Below are 27,432 nucleotides of genomic sequence, written 5' to 3'. Positions count from 1 at the left end.
CCCACGTAACTGTGGAATGCTGTTAACAAACTGCCGAAGCCACAATCTGGAGACACGGAGGCTCCCCCAAACAAGAGATCAAAAGGAATGTGATAAGCCTGGGAGGGGAGGAGAATACCTTTTAAATGCGCATATTCCAAGCTGGGGTCATCTGCCGAACACAAAGAAAAAGGAGAAACCTTCCTCGCAAAGCCCCCAGCCCACAAAGAAATCCACAGCCGATCGGCGCCAGAGAGCCCTTCCCGGGAACATGTATATGAGAAACTTTGTAACTGAGCATGTGCGGAGAGCACATGCCCCGGACCATGTATAAATAAGAACCTAAGTACTGAGCATGTCTGAACAGGAGCCCGCAGAGTTCAAAAAGGGAGTTTGGGAAGTCGAAGGCGGGCGAACTGTGTGAGAACCTAAGTTCCAGCAGTCCCCCCGGCGAGCCGTGATTGTTCATTTACCGCTTACTAATAAATTGGCTTGTTATTTTGCATTTGCTTCCTCAACTTTTCCTAAATTACCGCCAGTAACTTATAACAATGGCGGCGGCGGGATCCAGGGGTCTCCGAGTTAGGGCGGCCCAGAGGAGCGGGGCCGGGGCGTCTCGAGGCGGTGTGGAACCGCGCGAGGCTGAGAGCGGCGAGGCGGGTGGCCGGGCAGGCTTGCTCCAAAGCTGCGGCGCGAGTTAGTAAACAAAGCCAAAAGCGGCAATTCAGACTAGGGAAAGCGAAACTGCTTGTAAGATTCCGTGCTGCTGTAGCAGCATTCACAGAAGTACCAAGCCAAAGCAGGCACCAGAGGGGAGCGGGGCCAGGGCGTCTCAGGGCGAGCGCGACGTAGGCAGCAGCGCGCGAGTCCTGGCAGCGTGTAGCCACGCGGAACATGCACGGGCACTGCGGGCTGAGGAGGAGAGCGATGCCAGTGGTAGGCACGGACCGCGGGGCTGACAAAGCGCTCGGCAACCGCAGCAAAACAAACCAAGAACAAAGTTACACACGGCAAGCGGTTCCGTGGCAGTGAGGCGGGTTTGCACCGAGACAATAGTGTGGCCCCAGTGAAAACCGAAACTGGCGGCACGGCGCGGTGTCGTGCCGAGCCAAGTCGAAACCCGGCGACAGTAACCAGCGACGTGACCCCCCCCCCCCCCCGTGAGCGGACCAAGCCGTGGCAGTGGCGGCTCCAATTCCTCCAGGAGTGTGGCCAGCGACAACACCACCCCTTCCCCCCATGAGGGGGGCAGGGGCCCGGGCCGGGGCCGAGGCTAGTGCAGAGACTAGATGTACTGGCTCCACCCCCCCCCCTTCCTTTTTTCCCCCCCTGTACTGATACAAACTCCTATGGAGAAAGTTAACTCCAACCCAACCAGACCCAACACACTTTAATTAGGGAGAATGCTTATGCAGAATAACTGCTCATATAATATTTCCTTATCTGTGTCCTTCAATGTGAAATTCAGGTTACAGAGGTTTAGCTATCTGAAAGCTTAGGACATTCCCTAAGTCTTTGTTCTATCTCTCTGCTACAGTTATTGAAGGTATGTCCAGAACACATTTTATTACATCCTATAAGATTCACAAAGCCAAATTTAGGTGCCAATGTGTCTTTCCAAGGGGGATTTTGCTACCTTTACTCAAAGAGAACTTTGCATTACAATACATTGACTCTGGTCTGAGCAGAGCATCTTTCTATATGAGTACCTTGGGAGTACCTTGAGTCTAGAAAAAAATAGGAACTTCTGGAATTCAGTTCCCTCTTGCACATTTTGACCTCAATATCACTTATTAACTATAATCCTGTTCAATTAACAAACAAGAGTTGTAATCAGGAAACTATTTTTTAAATTCATGTTTATATTATTCTCTGCACTATTTATTTCACCAGGTAGTTAAAAGAGTTTCAAATCGTAGAATGTAGTCTCTCTTAAGACATTTTGCTGTTGAAAGAAACAAAGGGAAAGGCCTCCTTCCTCAACTGAGGGGGAAAAAAGATGCCTGTACCAATTCCAAGGACAAAAAAAATTGTTATTTAGGAACTGTAAGCAAATATTGCTTTCATATGCCCCCCCAGTAAATAATATTTAATTTTTTCCATTTGATTGAAGTACTGCAATTGACTGATCCAAGGCTGTCTATGGCTACCACAGACATAACATACATACATACATACATAGACCATAACAACCTTAGCAGTAAACCATTTAGTATCATATGACTTTAAGAAATTTGATTAACATAAAATTAAGTGCCTGAGAAACACTTCAATTCAGAACTTTAAGAAAGCTTTCCAGCTTCTGAATGATTATAGCAAAACTGAGCAAATCTCGGATTCATGTTCACCATTTCACATGCACTAGAAACACAAGTTTTTTATGTTCAGTATGATAACATATAAATGAGACACTGTTATAAAAATACTACTTTTATCCTCACAATTATGATCATGATCAGGAAGTTAAAGTTGAAATTTTAACCCAAGAAGTTTGTATCATATTTGCAATACAACTGTAATAAATGGCTCATAAGTCTCTTAAAAAACACTGCAGAAAGGGTTTAACAACCACCTCATATCACAAAAAACATACAAACGTAATATAACAGCATCTTGTTATTATATGTTTTACACATAAGTCTTGAAAAATTCTTAGAAATGTTTTTATGTAGAATAATTTAGTTAACTGTCTTTAGCTTTGTGTTTATATTGATAAGAGAAAAAAAATTTCAACATTGCCTTGTTAATACTTTTTTTAAGTTTCTAACTTCCCTGTAACTTTGTTTAAATTACTAATAGTAAAATTTGCTAAGTGTTGCTTAAAATTATCAAGTTCTTAAATGCATCTAGATAAGTTTAAATGTTATAACTATCTTGTTTAAGTAATGCAATTAGTATATTTTAAGAATTTCTATTTTTATTAATTAACAGATTGTAATAGTAACCTATCTATTTACTTTCCTAAGTACAGACTCAAGAATGTGCACATTACTTACCAGTATAATGCCTTTAAATTCATTAAGTTTCAGTATTCAAAATAAAAAAGGGGGAGTAGAGAATGAGAATATGCATGTGCTTAAGTGCTGAATCGAACAAATTTCATTTAAATTTGTTAAACCTATATACTCCTTATAATAATTCCTCTTTAAAACAAGTACAGTTGTTAAACATAAATACCAGAAATGACAAACTAACAACCTCATAACCAAACACTACATAAAAGTCTAAATCATACAACTGGAATATGAAAACAAAATAAAGATTACAGGTATGCATGAATGAAGAGAAAATGGGGGTGGCCACCCAAATGAGTGAAAGAGAGACTGTGTGGATGTATGAATGTATGTGAACCATATGCACCTTATGCCATATATCTGAAACAAGCACACTCACACAACAAACACTACCTCTAACACATCACCTTAATAAAAGACAACTCAGAACATGATGTTCCTCCCCTAAACCCTTTTTTCTTTAATAAAGTAAGTTTTCCTCAGTTATGTGTAGACCCTCAGATAATACAAGCCTTTGTTCTACCCGATTGCATAAGACCCTTAGGTAAATAAGGTTTCTGATTAATAAAGTCTTGTTATTGCATAGAACTCTTAGGTAAAATAGATTTAAGTAAGAAATAAGTTTACTATGTCTAATGAAAAATGTTTTGTTGAGAAATAGTTAAGAATTGCACTGTTTTTTTGAATTTACACTGTTTTTTATCTTGTTATTAATAAAAACGAGGGAATTGTGGGGTCTGGTTACACCATGGGTGCTAGCAAGCATCCTGGGAGTTGTAGTTTGTAAGTACTCTGTCACACATGCGCAGTTAAATGCTTGTATAGGATTGGTTGATAATGTCACGTGTTGTGATGTGTCAGTATTTGAAACCACTATATAAGTGTTGCCTCTTTCAATAAACCATGCTTTTCTTGCACACCATATTGGTGTCCTCATGGTCCTTGGGACCCCTTACTTACTATATTAATACAGATGCATTCCTTTCACACCACGTTGGTGCTTGCATAGTCCTAAGGACTCATTATTTATTATATTAATATAACTACTACAGATCCATACTAAAAGCATTTTGGAAAACAATATGAATTCTCCCACTTACTGGTGCAATCTAGGGAACTTGCTCAGTTCAACTACAATCAGCTTAGTTTTTTATAATTGCATGCCTTAGCTGTGATTTTTGTCAACTGCAGAAGGAAGCACTTATTCATTGGGAAAACAAAATGATTGGACTGCCAGCTTGGGAAAATATTCTTGCTTTTAGATGTTCCCCTAAATTTATATATATATCTGTAAATAAGTGCCACTGAGATAGGTATTACGCTGTTCCGTATCTGGATGTAAAAAACTTCTTCAAAATGTGAGGTTGGATGTGTGCTGGCCTTGGAGACTGTGGCAGGGAAGTACAGAGTGCACGAGCACTGCCTGCACTGAGCACTGCATGAGGCTCTTCCAGCTTCATCCTCTGTGATACTCCTGTTCCAAGCAAAAGCTCCTGAGACACCCAGTGATCAGTAAAGGGTAAAATAAAAGGAAAATTATCTCCAAGAGGGTTTTCATTTAAGCAGTATTGTCCCACATCGCCAGGGTCTCAAGTCCCAACTAATTTCCTTATTTGCAGGCAGGAATAGAGCAGTACTTTTTTTTTTTTTTTTTAGTTTATTCCAGAGAGTTTTTTCCTCCAATTTAAGTTGTTTTGAACTTTCTGGGATGGGTTGAAAACTCCTGACATGGAGGGATGGGTGTGTGGATTGTTTAGCTGCGCAGGAAGGCGGTGGATGCAAACGCCAGCCTGAAAGCGCATCCATACCTTGGGGAAAGCCCTGGAATGAGCTCCCCATTGTGTCATGGTTTTACTGGTCGTTAGAAAGTAAGTAGGAATTTTTCCCTTCCATTGAGGAGGACTTTCTTTTTGTTGCTGTTTCTCTCTCCCCTCTCCCTCTCCCCTTTCCCAGTGTGTGGGAAGGAGAGGGAAACCCAGTTTTTTTTGGTTTCTCCATCACACCCCGGAGGGTGTTACCCCCACGTGGCAACGACCAGTGATTCCACAGTGCCCCCTGCTGACCAGCATAGAGAACTGCAGGTTCTGAATCTCCAGTGATCCAACAGTGCCACCTGGTGACTGGCACAGGACACTACAAACTCTGCATCTCCAGTGACCCAACTGCGCCTCCTGTTGACTGTGGTTGGAATTGCACCAAAGGGTGCAAACAACTGTTTACTTTTTTTCTTTGTTTATTGGTTTGTTTTGAAGGGGATTATCTGTGGATATAGGAGTATTGTTTGGTTGTTTTACTTTTTTGTTGTTGTTGTTTCTGCCAATACACACATACTTTTTAATAAAGGGCTGTTATTTTTCCTTTTCCATATTTTTTTTCCCTTCAATCAGGGCCTTCTAATTTCGGATTTATAATTACGTAGAGGGAGGAGTTTGGGTCTTTTCTCATAACTCATCCTTAGCAAAATACCTGTGTCTCATTTAAAGTGGGACACATTGCTTTTCCCCCTCCTAATCCAAGGAGCAATCCCAAATGCATCCCATCCAAGTCACCTGACCAAGTGCCTTTTCTTTTGCAGGCAGGACAAGCTCAAAATCCACACGACAGAGCGACCATGTCAAATTTGTGTAAAACTATGACCTGAAGAACCACATGCACATCCACATCGGCATCCGACCCTACCAGTGCAAGTTCTGCTACAAGAACTTCACCCACTCCAACCACCTCCATTGCCACATCAAATGCCAGAGCTGATGGATCATGCAACCCTGGCAAAGATGCAAGTCGGTCATATGGAGGGCAGTTGGCATTCTCTTTTCTCCTGGTGACCCACCAGTGGAGAAGAGCTTTGTGATGCCACCAATACTGGAGGAGATGAGTGGTCACCTCAGTGGCATGGCCATGTGCCTTCCTGGTCCCAACCCCAAGCACTTTTTGAGCAAAGCCAAGACCTCCTTCAACCTGCAGGAGCTGGACAGCCAATGTAAACAAACCCAGATAAAGCTCTTCAGGCAAGCCCAACTGGATATGGAGAGGAATGCGGGCATCTTTACCTTCACCCTGGACCATAAAGAAAACCTCACTGTCCAACCCTTCTTCCCTCTTTCCAATCTTTGGAGCATGAGTTTCAGCAGCTTGGCACGGCTCAGCCATGTGGCTCCCATCCAGTTGGCAACCAGTCACTAGTGGTGTCCCCCAGGGATCGGTGTTGGGCCCAGTCCTGTTTAACATCTTTATCAATGATTTACATGAGGAGATTGAGTCCACCATTTTGCAAATTTGCAGATGACACAAAGTTGGGGGGGAGTGTTGATCAGCTGGAAGGCAGGAGGGCTCTGCAGAGGGACCCGGACAGACTGGAGACATGGTCTGATTCCAAGGGGATGAGGTTCAACAAGGCCAAGTGCTGGGTCCTGCACTTTGACTACAATAACCTGTAGTGGATTTGTTTGGTTAAACATCATTTCCTCTTCCCGGTCAGAGAGCTGGACTGGGTCGCCTGATTCATATTGACCAAAGAGATATTCCATACCATGTTACGTCAGCTCAGATATAAAAGAGAGAGAAGAGGAGGAAGTTCCTTCTTCTTCCAGGATAACTAGCCGAGGGGATAACTGTATCTCGGAGGAGAGGATGATTCATTTCATGTGGGGAAGTAAAATTTTCTGTTGGTTCTCTTCACTGTATTTATAATGCTTTTAGTTTTAGGGTTTTTTTCTTTCCTTCTCTGTGTAAATATAAACTCCCCTTTTCTTAGTGAGTTTCTGTTTTACGTTTTTTTTTTCTTTTTCTCCTCTTCCCTTTCCCTCTGGGTGGGGGGGAGGCGGTGTTTCTGTGTGGTCTGGGTGGACACTTGGCATCCAGCCAAGGTCAAACCACTACACAACCCCATGCAACACTACAGGCTGGGCACAGAGTAGCTAGAGAGTAGCCAGGCAGAAACGGACCTGGGTGTTTGGATTCACAGGAAGCTAAACATGAACCAGCAGTGTACCCCGGTAGCCAAGAAGGCCAATGGCATCCTGGTCTGTATCAGGAACAGTGTGGCCAACAGGACCAGGGAAGTGATTCTTCCCCTGTACTCAGTGCTGGTAAAGCCACACCTGGAGTACTGTGTCCAGTTCTGGGCCCCTCAACTTAGGAAGGATATTGAGGGGCTGGAGCAGGTCCAGAGAAGAGCAACAAGGCTGGTGGAGGGACTTGAGCACAAGTCCTATGAGGAAAGGCTGTGGGAGCTGGGGTTGTTTAGACTGGGGAAGAGAAGGCTCATCACTCTCTACAAGTCCCTGAAAGGAGGTTGTAACCAGGTGGGGGTTGGTGTCTTCTCCCAGGCAGCTATCAGTAAGACAAGAGGGCATGGTCTCAAGCTCTGCCAGGGGAGGTTTAGGTTAGATATTAGGAAGAAATTCTTTACAGAGAGGGTAATCAGGCATTGGAATGGACTGCCCAGGGAGGTGGTGGATTCTCCATCCCTGGAGGTTTTTAAGATGAGACTGGATGTGGCACTTAGTGCCATGGTCTAGTAATCATGGAGATAGTGGATCAAGGGTTGGACTTGATGATCTCAGAGGTCCTTTCCAACCTGGTTGATTCTATGATTCTATGATCTCAGAGGCGAGCAACTAAACCTGTGCCCAGTCCCACCATGGGTCTGTCCCCTTCCCAGTAGGGTGACCAACTCCCTCAAGGTCCCTGCCTGCCCTTTTGCATCATCTGGCTCCCCATGAAGCTCTTAATCCCCTCGCTACCATGGCCTGCCATGAGGACTGGGGCACGGGGCAATTCCCAGGGCAGTTGGTTGGGTAGGCAGATGGTGCACCCCATGGCCACCAGCACTTTAGACTCTAAAATGCACTTGGCTCTGGGGCTGTGGGGCACTCGCTGCCCATTCAACCACCCATCAGTTGTGTCTGTCTGGGAAAGTCAGGCCAGGATTGTTGCTCTCTTCAATGCTCCTAAAAATGTCACTTGCCTTAGTCCAGGGCATGACCATCACACATGGCTCTTCTGAGGGAAATGTTTCACATTTTCCACCCACGGGGCCCACTGGACAACAAGACATCCAGACTTTTTATGTTCCTTGGCCCTTTTGGTCAAAAGGACTTTCCTGTTTTGTTTTTTTGTGTTTTTCATTAACTCCCATGTCTGGCAACAAAATTTATTCTACAAGGGAGAAAGGGGAGGGTCAAGCAGCCATGTTGGGAGGGGGAGGACTATTGCCTTTCTCAGCAGTTTATCAGATTTGCTCTGCAAGATGTTGGGACACTAGAAACATTTTAAAAAATCACCCAGGAGCATAGCTGATTGGAAAAGGGTTTTTTAACTTACTTTGGCTATCTCAAAATTTCAGAAGGAGAACCAAAGACTGTTTTGAGTTTTTTAATTTCAGTTGCTTGAAAAGGTGAAGGAAAAGTTTTTGAAAGATCAGAAATTTTTCAATTCTGAGCTTTTATTAAACCCTTGCTTTGCAAAAATAAACCATATGGGCATTTTTAAATGAAAAAGTAATTTCGAACCAGAGTCAGAATTCACTGCTGCTGACCATTCCAAAATTTCTGGGGCTTTGTCCTTAATTCACCCCAAATTCCCATATATATTTTGATGACAAAAATTTACAGAGCACTTGCATGTCCCCGAATCTGCAATGTCAATGAGAAAAAATTGAATGTGCAAATAGCCCTGGTGCTTCTCTCAAGGAGTCTTTGTGGAAAAGAAGTCCACTTAAGGTGTCTAGAGTGATAGAGTGGCTTTAGTGGGTACCTGGCATTCGACCAGGGTCAACCCCCTACACCACCCTTATCTAATATTTCTTTTGAGGTCAAAGAAATAGGCAGATTGGCTGTAATCACCCCATCAGCCTCCTTCAGCCTATAAAAACATGAACTACTCTTGAGAATAAAGGTTTTTGATGACCATCTGCCTCACATGGCTCTTCTTAGATATGATGGGACTCCAGTTTCACCATCAACTGAGATGGTTTGTGGTAGATGCTCCAGGAAGCTGGTTTTATGTGAAACCAGGACTTGACAATATAAATATTACAAATTAGGGCTTTTTCTGTCTGTTTATACTGTTACCTTTCAACGTCAGCAGAATCAAAGGGAATGAGATTATGAGAAATAATATGGGGTTTATTACAAACAAAATTATAGGCGCTCTGTGAAGTTGTAAGGTACTGGGTACCAGGGTTCTTTTGGGATAAGGCAAATATAAAGTTCCTAAAAACTGAAACCTTTCTGGGCCATTTGGCCAATTTTGAACACAGGGTCTTTTTCCTTTGGGCTAAGAACAAAGGAAGGTCCATCCTTTTTGACAGAGGACATCTCGCAGCCAATCGGAAGGAGGGGAAAGCCCTTTTTCAGAGAAAAGAAACCTTTTTAGGCAAAAATGAATATATTAAACCCAAGGGGTCTTTCTCCACAGAAACTCAGTGTGAGACAAGACCCAGTGCACTGAATGAATTCTTCCTTCTTTGTTTCATGAGTTTTTACCATCTTTCTAAATTCAAAGGAGGAATTTTTCCCACAATTTGGGGGCTCATCTGGGATTCAACGTCCACCACCCCCGGGGTGGGGGGGACCAGAGTCCCTGGATGGTGTGCCCCACTGATTTTAGCAGTTCAGGGGCTTGGAACCCTCCTTTGGGTTGATTGAAATGAAGGACTCAGGACAGACGGCTGTGAAACAAAGAAAACAAGAGAAGGACCAGCTGTTATACAAATTAAAGGACCACAGTACCATTAAATTCTATGTGTAGAACCCCGTAAGACACTGAAGGGTCTATTTTAATTCATACTGGGAAAATTGGATAAAAGGACGGTGCATGAGTGTATTTGAGATGTACCAGGGGTATGGAGCGAGAGCAGAGTTCTGAAATACCCTTCCACAAGGGAATTGGCCGGTGAAGGAACAAATCAACTGTTGTGAAGTGTGAATAAAAGACTCCTTAGGATAAAGAAGTGGGCAGGAGTAAAGGAGTCCTCCACGTGTCTCGGGGGGGAAGGGTTGTGGGCAACCCCAACTGAATAGGGGAACCCCTGCGCCATTCCGTAACTTAAATGTGGAGCTAGTTAGAAGCTTCCCAAGAGGAACAAAGGTGGAGGCCACGTGGTCCCGTCTGGGGAAGCTGCCCCATTGCTCCACTGCCGAGTGGATGTGGGGTGGTTAGGGACTCAGCAGTACAACAAAGGGAGCACCCATAAGGCTCTGTGTGGAAACATCCCCCAACCTCCCCCTGTGAGACCGGCATTTGGAAAGTCCCAGTGTGATGTGTATTCCCCTCGAAGTATAGGTGAGGGGGGAGGGGGGAGAAGGCGGTGTGCCAGTTTTCAAGCAGCCCAGGGAAAGATAAAGTCCCCCATGGTACAGGCGAGGGATGGGAAGGGGGTGTGCTTGTTATAAGTTAATAGAAAAAGTCGGACTGCAAAAGCTGCAATGAAGAAATAGTTTATTCATCTCATTCATGACTAGATTTCTCGAACGAAGATTTGAGAAGGGCTCTACCCATGCTTACTACAAGTACACTGATGGTTAAAAAGACCAATGCGAGATAGACAAGTCCGGTTGCAGAACGTACAGCAGAAAGACTCCCCAGGTGATATCAACGAGACGCGATTCTTTCTGCATTGTCTTTTCTCCTCGAGAGTAATCCTGCGTGTATTCTCAAAAGCAGCAGCAGCGTTATAGATGGTGTGTCTCCAGGCCTCCCAATTGGAGGCCAGGGTAGACCAATGGTGGTGATCAATATGGCCAAGGCTGAGGGATTGTTTCAGGGAGTCCTTGTATCTCCTCTTCAGGGCTCCACTCTTGCGGCAACCAGTGGCAAGTTCTCCATAGAGCACGATCTTAGGGAGGCGGTGGTCCTGCATCCTGGAGACGTACCCTGCCCAGCGCGGCTGAGTTCTCAGCAGCATGGCCTCAATGTTCGTGACTGCTGCCTGTTCAAGGACAGTGTTTACAGAACCATTGTACTGTCTACTCTTTAATATGGATCTGAATCATGGATCATTTACTGACACCACTTGTTTCTCTTAGAATGCTTCCATCAGCGCTGCCTCCGTACAATCCTTAACATCCACTGGACTATGTGACCAACATGTCTGTCCTTGAATAGTTTATTATAAAAGCAATATAAAACAAGCAAGAAAGTACAGTGCACTGGACTGTATGCTCTGTGGCAAAGCAGCTCTGACTGCTTGTTTTCTCTCCCCTTTTGTACCATTTTGGTCTCTGTATCTTGCAATCCAAGGTCCGGAGAATGCATGCGTGAGTTTAGTAGCTGCTTTATGCTTGCAGTGATCTTTTCTTTCCTGGTGCCCAAAGATGTGTATTGGGCTTTGAATTCTACAAGGAAAGTTTATTCTGTCTACTTTCTTCCTGGAAGAAGGATTACTTTGTCTAGGGGTCTTTTCTTGAGTTCCTGGAAGGGCTAATTCCTTGTTAGGTAAACCAATTACCTTAAAAAAAGATTGTGTATTTCTCTGTCTGTCTTTGGATAGGATTTTCCTGGCAAACATTGTCATATGTTTTACTGGAAAAGGGATTTGTTACAAAACAAAGAAAAATACCATTAATTTTACTACAGAAATAAAACAATACAGAAAGTTATGATTACAGAGAAATTACAAGTATTCAATTAATTCATTACATGCTGGTTTTAGGCAACCCGAGGAAAGATACCATCGTGTTTCTGTGAAAGAGGGTGGTCTTAGAAGATTGTGTGAGCAGACAATGTTGTAATGGGGGGTGAAACAAGTAAGAAAGATGAAGAAAAGAAAGGAGAGAAGATGTCAGGAAAACGCCCCAATATCCCTCATGATAGTCCCTCGGGAAGGATGTTAGATTCCCAGGGAAAGACAAGATGGATATGGGGAAAAGATGGGACCACAATGATCCAATATTGCATGTACGAATGGAAGAGAGGGCCAATAAGACAAGACCATCTCTATTGACCTCAATTTGGCTCGTTCGAGGGTTGGATTTGTAAAGCATTAAGTCTTTATGTCAATGCAAAAGAACCTTTTACTTCAAAAGAGAGTGATTATGTTGCATGCTGGGTAGGGTCTATAGGACTATTCCCAGTTTCTATAACAAATGGAGCTAATAAAAACCAGAAGAAAAGGAAGGATCCAAAATGGGACCCCTTAGAGAATCTCCCAGAAAATCCTCCTTATAATCCTGAGGAGAATGAAGGAAATGGGGCACAAAACCCAAATACAACTCCTCCTCCAAGCCCTCCCTGGATATGGGAAAGGACCAAGGGACAACTGGAGTTAGAAACACCTGATAAGCTCTATCCCTCAGAGAGGTTCCAATAGAGGGAATACAAGGGGGTGTGAGATATGTAAATGCCCCACTAACCAGCTCGGAAGGACAAGAATTTTGTAGAGAAATGAAAAAGTTGTTACAAGACCCATTGGGCTTAGCTGAACAATTTGATCAATTTTTGGACCCAAATATGTACGCATAGATGCAATCTATAATGGGGACGTTGTTTTCAGTAGAGGAAAGGAATATGATTAGAACCATGGGAATCCATGTTTGGGACTGGGAGCACCCTCACGGGGTAAATGGGCAGGGCAGAGAACAAAAGATGCCAATAGCATGCCCAGATTGGAGCCAGAATTCTGATGGGGGAAGACAGAATATGATTGATTATCATAATTGCAGTATTAATGGAATTAAGGAGGCAACCCCTCAAGGACACAATATGGCTAAAACTTTTGATGAAAAACAAACCAAAGATGAGTTACCATCTGAATAGTTAAAAAGATTAAAGAAAAACGTACAACAGTATTTGGGGGTCCAGGTGGACAGTCCCCCAGGGCAACAATTGCTGAAAGCTTTTTTTGTGGCTCACTCATAGTTAGATATTAGATGGGAATTAGAAAAGTTGGAGGATTGGAATGAGAATGATATGAATGAGATATTGAAGGAAGCTCAGAAAGTGTATGTTCGGAGAGACAAAGAGCGGTAAAAGCAGAAGATTCAGGTAATGATAGCTACGGTTGAGGAAGTGAATAAACAAGGGGGAAAATGGGCCCCAGGGCAGAGAAGAGCATGGGTACCACAAGGGAAATATGGAAATGGTCCCAGTAAATATAAAGGATGGAGGACTCAATACCCTAGAGGGCCTTCCTGAGCACTGACAAAAACAGAGATGCAAACAGTCCCCCCAGATGTACAAAGTAAGGGGAGAGCTTTTTTTTTGCTGTGGACAAGAAGGACATTTTAAAAGGAATTACCCTAGGTGCCAAAAAGACATCCAAGTCTTCCAGTTACAGGAGAGTTCGGTATAGGGGTGTCAGGGGCTCTGCCGTCTTTCTAAATTCAAAGGAGGAATTTTTCCCACAAGAGGACTGCAAGTTCAATAATTTTTTAGTGTGCCCTTTGATGGTGTTGCTCTGAAGCAGTGGCTAGGTGGGGGTCTCCCCACCAGAGCATGGGAGGGACACATGAATCTGAAAAATATGGTAAAAGAACTGCCCAGAAGCGTTGAGTCTTTTGAGCAGTGAAGGTATTTATTTGTCAACGTTGGGAGCAAGCATTGTTCGCACCACAAAGAACTTGTTCAAGGTAGCACACAAAAATCAGGGTTTTTATACAATTTTCCTATGTGATTCTTTACATATGCATATGATTACATCATCTATACATATTAATAATAGATGGAGTACAGATGGAGCTCAGACAGAGCTTAGGGCAGTGCTTTTCTTGATCCTCAATTTCAGGGGTACTTCCGTCCTTCAGTCTCTTGGGTCTGAGGGCATCAGTAGTCCTCCTCAGTTTGATCTCTTTTACCTTTCCTTTGTTCTTGACCTAATCACTGAAGCTTTGAGAAAGCCTTGGCTTTAGGTCTTCTTCTCTAATTCAGATGTCTACTTTAGCTTACTTTTGCCTTATCACCCCTAAGCCTATTGAATAATGTTTCTAGCATTCTTCTTAGTTTCAGGTCCAATGGTCATAACAGAACAGATTTCTCTTTAGCAACATAAGCAGAGCAGGTCTGGGGGACCTTCTCTTAGCAGAGCAAGATATTTAGGTTAACTCTTTTTAGGTCTTGCTCTTGTTTTACACAGGAGGTCCAGGATCCACTCCCCCCCTCCCCCCCCCAGTCCCCATGAAGGACTTCTGCCCTGAGACCATCCATAGGTGAACAATCCCAAGGAACTGCCGAACACTCGCTTCCTCCTCCAAAAAGAAATCCACAAAGACTCTGCGTGCAACATCTCAGTGGAGAGAAATAAAGACAAATAGACTTCTTTAAACTGCATCATTTTTTTTCTAAATCCATATGTTATAGTTTAGCTAAATGAAGAAGATTTTTTCATTGAATTTTTTCATATCATCATGTGGTTTTGGAGGGTGCAAGGGGCACTTTCCCCCCTCCAACCCCCCCGTGCAGGACAGGGAGGGTGGGGGGTCCTCGCCAGAAGTACTGTGAGAACTTAATAGGATAAACTTGCTAGCGTAACCAGAACTCCCTCTCTCTGGTTCTGGTAGGGGGTATGAAGAAAGGAGCACAGTTGGACTGCTCTCCTCCTGACATGGTTTTTCAGTTCTAGCTGTTCACTGCTGCTGCCACCTCCCTGCTGCTCGGACCTGCACCACTTCCTCACCATGGCAGCAGCCGCCACCATCCCTGTGCTCCAGCTCCATGGCTCCCATGTTGGATAGGAACTCTCCTGTTGCTCTGGCTACATAGTGATCAAGTGACCCTGTTAGGACCTGTCATGGGTTCAGGTGGCTGGATTTTTGGTAGAAGGCAGGCCATAGGGATGATTTCAGTTATAAGCTGTCAGAAGTTTCACTGTCCTATGAAAAAAGTCAATGATAGCCAGCTCTAGGAGGGACTTTCCTGTTGCTGGCTGAGGCTGAGCCAATTAGAAGTAATGATATAATGCTTTTGTGATAACATATTTAGGAATAGAGGAAGAGAAGGTTTGTTGCGCAGAAAAAGTTCCAACCCGGAGAAGAGCAACGGAGAACATGGGATAACAAGCAGACTCCAAGGTCAGAGCAGGAGGAGGGAGGAGAGGCCCGGGGGGGCCTCCCTCTTCCCCTCCAACAGGGGAAAGACTGAGAGTTGAGACCTCTGCCACCTGTGGAAGACTATTGGGCTGCGGAGACCCCCCTCTGCAGCTCATGGAGGAACCTATGCTGGAACTGGTAGATGCATAAAGAAAACCGTGACCCTGTGGGAGGCCTAAGATGTAGCAGAGTCCTACAGGAGACCTGTGGCCCATGGAGAGGAAAACCCACACTGAAACAAGTTTTCACAGGTAGGACTTGTCCCGAATGACCCATGGGGCAGCAGATTGAAGAGAACTGTTGCCCGAGGGGTGAATGGACCCACGGGGAGAGTCCAGCAAAGACTGTCTCCCGTGGAAAGGGACCCCATAGGAGCAGGAGAAGGACTCAGAGTCATGACCATCTGTATCTGTGGTGAAGACTATGGTGACACAGGTTGTCCCCCTGCAGCCAATAGAAGACCATCAGGATGTATTTATTAAACTGTATTAATTGATGCTCTTAAATTATCAGCAGGACTTGGTTCTCTTGCTTGTGGCCATGCAGAGAAGGCTAAACCACTGCAGTCGCTGAGCTGGCTCCCTCCCTGTGGCCTCAAGTCTATGGATGTTTGCCTGACACACAAATTTGGTGCTTTCCAAAGGCACCTTTTGGAAAACCAAAATAATCATGCATTATTTAAGCATCGAGCTGGTATGGGCTCCAACCTGAGGGGGTGTCATGGGTTTACTCTAGACCAATTTTCTTTCACCCCTCACAAACAATTGCTATAAGTTGAGAGAGGGTTTATGCAGACAAAAGAGATCTGATGGGGGGGAAATAATAAAGCAAGATAAAAACTAAAGTACTATATATACAACAATTCCAACTAGGTAAAAGTGCTATGTATTTACAGAAATACCCCTCCCCCCTTGTATCAGTTCAGGAGGAGAAGCAATCTCTTTCCCATTTCTGGAGCTACAGGTCTTCTAAATAATTTTGCAGCACTTTGAAAGTTCCTCTTCTATTATCTTTAGGAGGACAGTTCCAATTTGTCACAGCTGGAACTGTCTCTCTCTATCTCTCTCTCCCTTCTATGTCGACCTTAGGGCTGGGCCTACCCCCTCCTGGGCTAAGACCAGAGGCTGGGGGTTACCCAGGCCCTGTGGGGTTTTCCATGGACTGCAAGGGGACACTTGTCTTACCATGGATCTTCACCACAGAGTCACAGGGGATAATGGCTTTGAGTCCACTCCTGTTTCTTGTGGGGTCCCTCCTCATGAGAGACAGGTTTTGATGTACCTCTCTAGCTTGAGTCTACCTTCAGGCAACAGTTCTTCCATTCTCTGCTGTCCCTTAGGGTCACAAATTCAACTGCACCAGCATGGATCCCTCACTGAGATCGCAACTCCTACCCAGGTCGACTTGCTCCAGCATAGGTCTCTTTCTCCATGGACCACAGGTCTCCAGCAAGACTATGTTTCATCTTAGGCCTCCCACAGAGTCACATCTTCTTTATGCACTCCTCTGCTTCGGCATGGGCTCCTTCATGAGCTGCAGAGGAGGGTCTCCACTTCCCAACAATCTTCTACAGATGCCAGTGGTTTTTTTTCAGTTTTCAGTCTTTTCTCTGCTGAAGGGAGGGAGAGGGGGAAGAGAAGGAGTTCCCCCCCTTCGGGCTTCTCTTCTCTCTCCTGCGGCTGCCAGTTTTGACCTTGGAGGCTCCATTATCACTCTGCCTGGAATTCCTTCTGCAGCAGTCTTGTCCAGGCAGTCTTTCATTAGAGTTTTTAATCTACTCTGTTACAGGAGAGAAGGAGGCCTGCCCCCCCGCCTTGCCGGGGTCAGACTTGGTCTGGGGTGGGAGGCACATGCCCGGGCCCAACAGGGCCGGCTGCTACGCTGGCTCTCCCATTTTGTTCTGCACAACCAACTTCTCTTCCATTTTCTTAAATATGTAAATGGTAGAGGTGTTACTAAAACTTTTGATTGGCTTTGCTCTGGAAATTCACCTGGAAAAACTATTTTCAGCCCTGGGAGGAACTGGTCAGCAAACCCACAACAGGGGGCCTTTTGCATTGTGATGCTGATGACGATTAAGGAATTAAGGTTGATTTTCCCATGCTGCGCTAGGTTGGATTGGGTTGGATGGAGCCGGGTGCTTGTGGCGATCACATTTTGGGGTAGGGAGGGAGGATTGGAGAAAACCCTGTTTCTTCCCATTTTGATGTTGTGCAGTGAATCCAGGCCACAGGTATGCACTTCCTGGGGCTCTGCTCCCCTTCCCCAGTCAGAACAGATGTGATGAACACTAAACCTCAGGTTGGAAGGATGTGGGGCTCTGCTCCAGATAACAGTGCAGTGGCTTCTTGTTCATCTTCTCATTTTGTCTTCTAGGTCTTGGTTGCAGCATGTGCCAATGAGCACAGGGCTGCATCAAAAGAAGCATGGCATGCAGGTCGAGGGAAGGGATTCTGTCCCTCTGCTCTGGTGAGACCCCACCTGGAATATTGCGTCCAGCTCTGGGGCTCCCAACATAAGGACGTGGAGCTGTTGGAGGAAGTCCAGAGGCAACCACAAAGGTGATCAGAGGGCTGGAGCACCTCTCCTATGAAGACAGTCTGAAAGAGTTGGGTTTGTTCAGCCTGGAGAAGAGAAGGTTCTAAGGAGACCTTAGAGCAGCCTTTCAATACTTAAAGGGGGCTCACAGGAAAGATGGAGACAAACTTCTCAGCAAGGCCTGTTGCAAAAGGACAAGTGGTGTCGGAGGATGCAACAAGGCCATGCAGCCTGGCAGCATGGAAAAGTGTAAATAAGAGGTGAACATCCAATCATATGTGAAGGCTAGTGGTAAATATAGATAATAGAGCTAAGAATAGTGTTAGTATGTAAGATTCTACAGGAACAGTGTGTGAGTGCAACTGTGTGAAGACAAGATGTAATATTCTGGATGAAGAGAATAAAAGCTGAATTTAGGCCATCATCATAAGTGCCCAGTTTTATTTACATGACCGTCCTCATAGTTAATACAACAACTGGTGAACCTCGAGTGTTACGAGCCAGGAGGGATCGCGACTAATACTGACGAGACTCCCACCCTGATCTGGAGTCAAAATGGACTTGATCCCCATCGAGGAATCAAAGATAATTCCCTGAGGAATTGAGACCGCAGTTAGAAGTGCGGTGAAGACGAAGTCGAGGGATCGGAGATAATTCCCTGAGGAATTGAGAGGAATTGAACCACAGGGTAAGGTGCAGTGAGGACGGAGCCCGAGTGTAGCTGAGAGCAGTGGGGCGGCTGCCAAAAGCAGGTCCGGACCCGAGATTTCTTGACACCTGAGGCAGGAGAGCCACCGGGAACTGTGGGGGCGTGATGGGACCAGTTAGAGTCCGGATGGGAGCGCATGGTTGGCCCTTGAAATGTGCTGCTTAGACAGCGTGATGATGATGGTGATGGTCGCTCACGATGTGAAGTTCAAAGAAATGGCAGTTCTGAGTGGGGTTTGCAGTAGCACAGGGTGAGGGGGTGCACAGCGAAGCAGCACTGTGAAGCGGCAGCACGGACTAGCAGTGTTGCATGACAAAGACTCGTGGGACGAGGCAGCCCGGCTCAGCAGAGCCGAGCCGGAGCCGAGCTGGAGCTGGGACCAGGTACCGGGACCGCCTCAGATCACAATTGAAACCGTCCCGTTACCCCCCCCCCCCCTTCCCTCCTGCAGTGTGTGTTGAAGATGGACCGAGACGGGGGGGGCAGGCAAGATGGAGGGCTGCTGGAAGACACAGAAAGGCGGAGGCCCGGAACCCCCTCCCCCTTCCCCCTCCTTCCCCCCTCTTCCCCCCCACGCCGCGTTACAAAGGACGGCAACTATAGAATTCTGTAAAGCCCGCCCACAACATTCTTTGAACTTTTAACAATGTTAATGAAATTAAACGAGAGGCAAAAATATGTTTGCTTTGCAAGTTATAGTTTCTTCACAACAGTCACTCACAGATAGAAGACACGGGGTAAAGATTTTACTCTAAGACTCGGAAACAAAGCTACTGTAAGACTTGAAGGAAACCTGATTAGTTTGACGGGAGTGTGGCTAGCCTGAAAGGAGCCTGGTTAGCTCAGTTGGTAAAGCATGGGACTGAGAATCCCAGGACCACAGGTTCGAGTCCCGCAGGGGAACAGCGGGTGGACCAGCTACTGTCCCAAGTCTGAGCTCTTGTTTTTTCCTCACGAAAACCTTCTCTGCAAAATTGTCTGACTGCTCTTATCTGTTTCTGCCACGATAACTACTTAAAACTGACTGAACTATTAATAGGAACGGTTTGTGAAGCTTTTTGTTTACAGTGGAAATGGCTGGAAGAGGCAGACGAACAGAAGCTGAGACCTGACTGCATTCCAAACATCGGAGATACCAACATCCAGAGAGCACGGAGATAGCACCGGCAGGGAGGGCCAGCACAGAGCAGGACACCTACGCAAAACCGTGCTGGGTGCAGAGCGGGGGCGGAGCTGTTGTTGATGCAGCTGCACGGCGAGGCGGAGCCGGGGCACTGTGGGCTCCGAGCCAGAGCGGAGCACGCTGCTGCCTGACAGGATCGGGCTCTGCCGCCCGCAGTGAGGGGGATCTCGGAGCCCCAAAGCCTCCATGGTCCCTCCCCACCTTCTCTCCACCACAAACAGCGGTTGGGGACACCTTCCTGCCTCCATGTTGGAGGAGGGTCACCCGGAGCGGTGAGGAGGCTGCCGGAGCTGCACGGCTTGGAAAAAAAAAAAAAAAAAAAAGGAAAAAGGGGGGGAGGAGAATATGCGTGCTGGATCAAAAATGGATCTCATATAGGTTTGTTAAGCTTTTTTGGTCCTTGTATTGATTCCTCCTCAGGACAGGTGGAGTTGGTGAACATGACCATCAGAGATGGCAGACTGGGAAGCACGCAGTCAGTAATGGGATCTGAGATGTGTGGTTGAAATGCGAAACTATAATAAAAATCCCAGCTATGTGTGAATGAAGGATGATTCAGGTGGCCACCTTCTGAATGACTGGAAAAAAAGTTGTAGGAGTGAAAAAAGTTGTGTAGATATCTATATGTGTGTGAACTTAAAATACTTAATGAGTATTAGGATTTTAAAAGAATATGCTGTATAGGTTTAATTATGGTAAGCTGATGTATGCTAGCCTTCAATGACTGGAAGCAAGAATCAAAGAGTTGCAAATTAATGCTGGTCAAGACTAACTCAATGATCTGTTGGTAAATGGGAACTATCAGGATGGTTTTTGCCTATAGTCAAGACAAGTTTGCTTCTGTTTTTTATTGTTGTGCTTGTGCTACTGATGTTGCCATGTTTGGTGTCGTATTTGCAAAGGACCCTGCAAAGGACAACCCAGGCAATTTTTGTGGCACAAATACAAAAAAAGGGGGAATTGTCGGAGGATGCAGCAAGGCCGCAGAGCCTAGCAACATGGAAAAGAATGTAAATAAGAGGTGAACATCCAATCATATGTGAAGGATAGTGGTAAATATAGATAATAGAGCTAAGAATACTGTTAGTATGTAAGATTCTACAGGGACAGTGTGTGAGTGCAGCTGTCTGAAGACAAGATGTAATACTCTGGATGAAGAGAATAAAAGTTGAATTTAGGTCATCATCATAAGTGCCCAGTTTTATTATTATGGTCGTCCTCACAAACAACAACGAAGTGGTGATGGGTTTAAACTAAAAGAGGGGAGATTCAGACTAGATATAAGGAATTTTTTACCTTGAGGGTGGTGAAACACTGGCACAAGTTGCCCAGAGAAGCTGTGGATGCCCCATCCCTGGAAACCTTCAAGACCAAGTTGGATGGGGCTTTTATCAGTCTGGTCTAGTGGAAGATGTCTTTGCTCATGGCAGAGGGATTGGACTAGATGACCTTTTGTCCCAGTTTAAATGAGACAAGGGTCTTTTGCTGAGGATGGGTTAGGAGAAAAAGACCCAAACTCCCTTTTCTAAGCAATTATAAATCCAAAATTAAGAGGCTCCGATTGAAGGAAAACAAATTATGGAAAAGGGAAAAATAACAGCCCATTATTAAAAGGTATGTGTGTATTAACAGGAACACGAAAAAAAAACAAGTAAAACAACCAAGCAATACTCCTATACCCACCAATAATCCCCTCCAAGAACAAAACCGATAAACCGGCAAAAGGAAAATTAAATAGTTCAATTTTTAGCACCTTTTGGTGCAGTTCCAGCTGCAGTCAGCAGGGGGCGCCGTCGGGTCACTGGAGATGCAAAATTTGAAATATCCTGTACCATTCACCAGGTGGTGCTGGTGCTGTTGGATCACTGGAGGAGTAGAACTTGTAATGTCCAGTGCCCGTCACCAGGTGGCGCTGTGAGATCCTTGGTTGTCGCCAGGTGGGGGGGGGGGGGAAGGGGAAGGAAAACAAACAGCAATAAACCAGAAAGTTCTCCCAATGGAAGAAAACTCACGAACTTCAGCTGATTAGGGTCTGCTGAAAGTAGGGCCTGCAGCCAGCAACAGCTGAGCCAAGAGCAACAGCAAAACTCCCCTCCGACAGGAAAAAAACCAAAGAAACCAGGCAGTGTCTGCAACTCACAGCAGGCTCCCCTGAGGGCAGAGAGTTGAGCTGAAACCCAGCCTCCCCTCCTCACCTCCTTCCAGCCCCACACCAGTAGTCCCCCCCCCAACTCCTCCCCCTTCATTGCTAGGAGACTAATGTCTCGGCCATCAGTGCACCAGGCCGATTCTTTTGTTCACCTAATGGTCCATTCTGAAACCGAATTTTTGCCCCAAAAAAGCACAAAAGACTGCTTTAGAGACAAAATTTGTTTCTTTAAAGCAGGAGGTATTTTAATGCAACCCGTTGGAGAGTTCCCAGGTCATCCTGGACAAAGAACTCTGTCGTGTACAATCAACACAGTTCTTTTATACAGTTCTAGAGCATAGGATTACATCATAAACATGCATATTCATTAAATTGCAACATGTACTTGTAATATTCATATATAGGCGGAGTCTTCAATTTGGGGAGGTTTAGAGGTGGGAGTTCCTGTAGCCTTCGTCATGGGCAGTGGTCGTTTGCTCTTCTTCATCGTTGTAAACTTTTGAACTGTCTTGAAATCTTTCCCTAATTTGGATAGTTGGCATGTGTGGTAGGGTCAGGTTGACTTTTGGCTCGTCTTAAGATTCGCTGATGTTGTTATCTCTTTGCTTTATGCTTTGAATGTTCTATCTTGTCAACATGTTCTGTTCCTCAGAGAATTTATTACTTCTGGTTTCCTGATACTAAGGTTTTGGAACTACTTCCACAATTTTGTGTTTGAGTTAACCTTTTGTTTCTCAAAGACTGCCTTAAAGACTGCCTCGAGTGGCTTCAATTCACAGGGCACACACGGCAGGGGGAAGGGAAAGAAAAATTCCTTGCTAACATCAGAATTATGACACCTTTAAAGGTCCTTTCCAACCCAAACCACTATGAACACAGATGATATGAATGTGAGCCCTGTAATTCATGTGGTTGCTCAGGAGTTGCAGAATTTCCTTGTTATTTTTCAAAGAAAGAGGTGCAAAAGCCTAGAAAATAGGTTCCAAGTAGGACTGGTGGGACTCATCCCACATCATTCAGCCATTTGGAAGTGAAGTAACAGGCACCTTGTGCACATTGAGACACCTACATGTTGACACTTTAATTTTGGATGTCCTAACCTGCAATGTGATTTCCAACCTTCCTCTGAAGCTGTCCTGGCTCTGGAGGGAGGCAGGTACTGCTGAAGGGTGATTCACCCCACATACACCAGACCTCCCAAGAGTGGGATGAATCACCTTTACTGGCATCTGTCTACCTGCTACCTACCAGCCTTTTTTCCTTTTCTTTAGTTGTGTGAAGTTAACCACGGGGAGGGATGTTCTCATCACCACATCTCCCTCCTCTCTGCTCAGTTGATGGGGCAGTCCCTGAAAAAACCTTTTCCAGGAAGATGGGATGCTGGCACAGCCCACAGACCATTCCCAGCTAAGTTGGCTTGATTTTTTCCCAGTCTGTTTTCAATGGGAATGCAATGGAAAATAAGGATCCATGTCCATCCTCCCCAGCCTCAGAAGCAGGGACTCCGGCTTATGGATCACACACCTTGCTGCAATCCCAGAAAAACATACCAAACTCTCACAGCCACTGGTTATTTTCCTTCCCTCATGTTCCTGAGAAAGACTCCACAGCATCAAGTGCTCAAGCAGGGATCTGGACCTGTGGGCACAGTCCAAAAATGATGCTTGAGAAGACGGAAATATCAATCCCCCTCCCAGGGCAGGTGGTTGGTTGTTGAGCATCTCAACTGTGCTCTGTTGGACACAGAGGAAGCTTCTAACAGCTTCCCACAGAAGCCACCCCTGTAGCCTCCCTGCTACCAAAACCTGGTCGTGCAAACTCAATACAGGCAGTCACCTGTCGAAAAAAGAGGGAATAATTTCTTAAAATACCCCCTAAAATGCTTTAGACTTGAATGTGTGGTTGTCAGCAAGACTCCCAGTGACATCAGTGAACCTGCAAATGCTGCCCCATCTCTGCTGCACTCCTACTCTGCCTGTGGCCCCATGGGACCTTCCTTTCCCCCCATCCCTTTTCACCCATTTGGGAAGGGATTAGTGCTTTATTTAGAGTCTTGGTGCCCTGAAGCTGCAAGATTGCGTGGTTGCAGAGGAAAGTTTTAAGAGAGTAAATGAAGCAAGACCCCAACGATCTCATAACATTAAGAAAATTATGTGTTTGGCAACAGGTTGCCCATGATTGGGTTTTTAGGGTCCGTCATTGCTTTTTGGCACCCCTGACAGCCTGCACCTCCTTGGTCCGCATGTGACTTTCTTTCCAAGTCAAAAAAAAAGGGAAGAAATGAGGAAAAAAAGGCTTCTTGTAGAAGATAAACCCACGCTCCCTGCATAGCCAAAGCCCAAGTGAACACAGCCCCATCTCACCTCACAGTCCCACCTCTGGGATCCCCACTGGCAGGAGAGAAAATACCTGTGGCTTGCAAATGCCTTTTTTTACCCCCTTGTATTCCTGTGTTGAAGTGATGTTTTACGTGACTTGCACTAATTACTGTAGGGCAGAATACTGTTAGATTTCTTTCTTTTGGTCACTTGTTTGGTTGTGACTCCTCTTGGCTAAGAAAAAGGAAGCCATGTACATGTACCTGCTGCACATCTTACACACCTGGAGAAAATAAACTATTGCCTGAAGGAGAGAGTGGTTCGTGTATCCTTGTCTCGGTTTAAATGAGACACAAGTGTTTTGCTGAGGATGAGTTATGAGGAAGACTCAAACACCTCCCTCTAAGCAGTTGTAAATCCGAAATTAAGAGGTTCCAATTGAGAAAAACTGTGGAAAAAGGAAGAATAACAGCCCTTTATTAAAAGATATATGTGTATTGGCAGAAACAATGAAAGAACACAAGTAAAACAACCAAACAATAATCCTATACCCGAAAATAATCCCCTTCAAAACAAACAAATAAACAAACAAAAAAGGTAAACAATTCAGTTTGTACCTTTTGGTGCAATTCTAACCACAGTCGGCAGGGGGCGCTGTTGGATCACTGCTGGTCACCATGTGGGGTGGCCCCTGGGTGTGCTGGAGAAGCTGACAATGGAGATCTTCCTTCCCCCTCACCAGGAAAAGGGAGAGAGGAGGGAAAGAAAGAAAAAGGTCCTTCCCAATGGGAACTCACTCTGTCCTGCTGGCTGAGTCATATGGTGTGGCTTTCCCCTCTCCTTTGATGTGCACAAAAACGGTCCGTCCTGCTGGCTGAATCGTGTCGTGTAGCTTCCCCTCCCCTTTGGTGTGCTCAAGAGTTGCTGCCAAAAAAAACAGCAGGAGAGGCCTCCCGAACAGTTCTTCGCCAATGAAAATCCAAGCAAAATTCCCAGCTGGCAGCCAGGTCAAGAACAAAGCCACCTCCGAGCTCCTGCTACCCTGACCTTGTTTCAGCTTTGGCAGCAACCAACTCCTTCCCCGTTTCCCAGGAGAGGAGGAAAAAAAAGTAAAAAGAAAACTCACCCCTCCCCACAGACAAGATCTTGAGGACCGTCAAGTCAGAATGTGGTTCTATCAGCCACTTCTTTTGTGTTAGTCAATGGCCCAAGCCATAGTCAACCTGCCTATTCAACATCCCATTCACACCGTGGGCAGGGGGAAGGGAAAATTCCTGCTTAGTTTCTAAGAACAAACAAAACCATGACAATCCTTAATGTTGCTGTGGGGCTGGGAGACAGAGAAGTTATGGCATCAGGTTAATGATTGGACTCAATGATCTTAGACATCTTTTCCAATCTAAATACTTCTATGATTGTATGATCAAGTGATGACAAGATGGGTGATTGGACCACCTCGTGGTGGCCCTCCAGGGTGATCCTTCATGTGTCATCTGGGTTGTCACCATAAGGATGCTTGGGTTGAGGAGCAACCCCTGGTGTTGTCCAATACTCCAGCATGAAATCTGTCTGCAGGTAAAAAACCTGTAAGTGCAATTTGGGGCTTTTGTCCCCATTTCTGCTCATCTGCTTTCTGCAGCTCCCTGGCAGACTCAAACTTATATTGCCCTTGTGTGGTGGCCTGGTGACAGCTCTGCCACCGGAACAATGTTGTTGGTGGTCTGATACCTGCACCTGGAGGTGTTTTGGGGGTCTCTGCTGCACCAGGACAGACACGATCCTCCATCACATCCCATCACACCCAGCCATATTGACCTGCCAGGGAGAGGAAACACAAACTTCAACCACATCAACGTGGAGTTTAATGGTTGGACTCTATGATCTTAAGTGTCTTTTCAAAACTAAAATATTACATGATTCTAAGACTTTTCTGCACCCCAATTAACCAAAACCACATAATTAGGCCAGCAAGGCTGGGAACATGCCACAGCCATCAGTGACTTCATGGGAACCCTAATATTGCGAAGGTTATTCCCGAAAGGTGAGCCAAGACTGGAACCTCTGATGCCCAACATGGTGCCAGTTGATACTCCCCTCTTCCCCTCATGGTACTGCTAATAATTTTGCCCAGTTCAGATGAGTAGAGGGGAACAATATAAATATTATGCAATTGTATTAAGCTCATTCACTTCGGAATTGAGGCTAAAAAACATAAATTCAGATACCAAGGAAGAAGTCAAACAGCAGTGCCAAGCTACAACCCCCTTTGTAATTGGAAGTTTTATTTTGTTTCTTTCTTCCTGCAGAGATGATACTGACTGAGATGTCACAAATCCGATTTGGCTTTCGAGTAGTTCATGCAGTGCCTTAAGCCTCACAGGTCATCTAAAATTCAGGCAGCCAATTTACAGGCAGGCAATGCAAAGCCAGACCACGCAGGGGCTGAGGTTTTAAGGACAGACCTTGTCTGTCAGTTAAAATACTCCTCTGCTCTTGGGTAACCTCTGGCAAATCCTTATATCGATGACTGTTCTATTGGGTCTGGTTGAGCTGGAGTTCATTTCGCCATAGTAGTGTGAGAAATAAGTGAAATGGTTTTATTACAAGCAGGGTTTCCATAATTGCCTGGTGGAGGGAAGTTTTTTTTGTGTGTGATCAGGGGTGTTCTGTAGTTCCTGTGGCTGCAGTTCTGTTTCAGCCACGACCTGTTAATAGTTGTAATTATGTTACTGTTGTTTGCTATTGTTGTGTGAAGGCGGACCGGGAAGCCTGTAAGGCAATGAGACCAGCCAGGGCTCATTGCCGAGGGACCATGCGGCCGGGACAGTCTGATAGGTTGGTTAAAACGACCAATGGACTGCAGAAGAGAAGTGTGAGCCCGCCCTGAGAGAACCAATCGGGCTCAAGGAAAAGACTGAATTGCCTTTTAAGGAAGGAAAAGAGCAGAGCCGAGCATGGGAGGAATGAGAGAAAAATTATGCAAATCAAGAGACCTTAAAAAGAACTGGCCCGCCCATCTCGGGGTGTGTTCTCAGACCCTGGCACGAGGCAAACCTGACCGCACCCAGCGCACGCTGAAAATAAAAGTTCTTTGTTTCACTTTATTTGGCCGTCTACGAAATTTTAATTTGAGATATTTCTCACAATTTGGGGGCTCGTCCGGGATCCAATGTCCGCCAGTCCAGGTGGGGGTCCAGCGAACCTGGAAGGCGCGCCCCGCTGATTTCAGCGGTCCAAAGACCTGTGCCCTCTCCTGGGATGGCAGCGACAGAGGACCCGAAGACGGACGGCGTGAAACAAAGAAAAGGGGGAAAGAGAAACTGGATCCGGTATAGAAATCAATCCGCGGCAACTGTTAAACCACGTGCAAGAGAAACGGTAAGGAAAGGAAAAAGGCTTCTCGGGGGGGGACCCGGAGGGAAGAAAGTATTTTGGGGGGGACCCAGAGGGAAGAAAGCATTTTGGGGGGACCCAGAGGAAAGAAAGCATTTGGGGGGACCCGGAGGGAAGAAAGCA

At 45.5% G+C, this 27,432-nt stretch overlaps 1 long non-coding RNA gene across 1 annotated transcript; it reads left to right on the top strand.

Moving 5' to 3' along the window:
• Positions 1 to 1,259: 1,259 nt before the first annotated feature.
• On the top strand, positions 1,260 to 15,575 carry LOC114071532. Its single transcript, XR_003574049.1, has 3 exons — positions 1,260 to 1,270; positions 1,492 to 1,496; positions 15,488 to 15,575. It is a non-coding gene; the product is annotated as an uncharacterized LOC114071532 (long non-coding RNA).
• Positions 15,576 to 27,432: the final 11,857 nt, after the last annotated feature.

This window comes from Empidonax traillii, unplaced genomic scaffold (genome assembly GCF_003031625.1).
Source record: "Empidonax traillii isolate 1590-97213 ecotype Southwest subspecies unplaced genomic scaffold, ASM303162v1 scaffold2087:size39302, whole genome shotgun sequence".
In the NCBI taxonomy this organism is placed as follows: Eukaryota; Metazoa; Chordata; class Aves; order Passeriformes; family Tyrannidae; genus Empidonax; species Empidonax traillii.
Note: the sequence above shows the minus strand (reverse complement) of the source record. Positions and strands in the feature narration are given on the sequence as shown.